The sequence below is a fragment of the Myotis brandtii genome, unplaced genomic scaffold (genome assembly GCF_000412655.1).
Source record: "Myotis brandtii unplaced genomic scaffold, ASM41265v1 scaffold4731, whole genome shotgun sequence".
Classification (NCBI taxonomy): domain Eukaryota; kingdom Metazoa; phylum Chordata; class Mammalia; order Chiroptera; family Vespertilionidae; genus Myotis; species Myotis brandtii.
Genome location: NW_005368082.1, coordinates 12807 through 13858, shown reverse-complemented (window position 1 = coordinate 13858; position 1052 = coordinate 12807).

Genomic DNA, 1052 nt, shown 5'->3' with positions numbered 1-1052 from the left:
ATGGCTTAACAAGGGAGTTTTACCAAATGCTCGAAGAAGAACTAACACCTACCCTCCTCAAACTATTCCAAAAAATCCAAGAGGAAGGAACACTTCCAAGATTTTTTTATGAGGCCAGCATTATCCTAATTCTGAAACTAGATAGACACTACAAAGAAAGAGAATTACAGGCCAATATCCCTAATGAACATAGATGTCAAATTCCTTAACAAAATATTAGCAAGTCAGATCCAGCAGTATATAAAAAAGATCACACATCATGACCAAGTGGAATTTATTCCAGGAATGTAAGGCTGATACAATATTTGCAAATCAATAAATGTGGTATATCACATAAACAAATTGAAAGACAAAAATCACATGATCATATCAATAGACGCAGAAAAAGCATTTGACAAAATTCAACACCCATTTTTGATAAAAACTCTCAACAAAGTGGGAATAGAGAGAGCATATCTCAACATGATAAAGGCCATATATGACAAATCTACAGCCAAAATCATACTCAATGAACAAAAGCTAAAACCATTTCCCCTAAGAACAGGGACAAGACAGGGATGTCTGTTTTCTTCACTCTTACTCAACATAGGACTCAAAGTCCTAGCCCAAACAATCAGACAAAAAGGAGAAACAAAAGTCATTGAAATTGGAAAGGAGGAAGTAAAACTCTCATTATTCACAGATGACATGATATTGTATATAGAAAACACTAAGGACTGCACCAGAAAACAACTAGGTTTAATAAATAAATTTGGCAATGTAGCAGGAAACAAGATCAACACCCAAAAATCAATGGCTTTTTTATACACTGATAATGAATTCTCAGGAAGAGAAACTAAACAAACAATCCTATTTACCATTGCAAAAAAAGAATTTAAGATACTTAGAAATAAACTTAACCAAGGAGGTAAAAGACATGTACGTACTCAGAAAACTACAGGACATTTAAAAAGAGAGATAGAAGAAGATACAAACAAATGGAAGAATATTTCGTGTTCATGGATTTGTAGAATCAACATCATTAGAATGTCCACACTATCCAAAGGAATCTA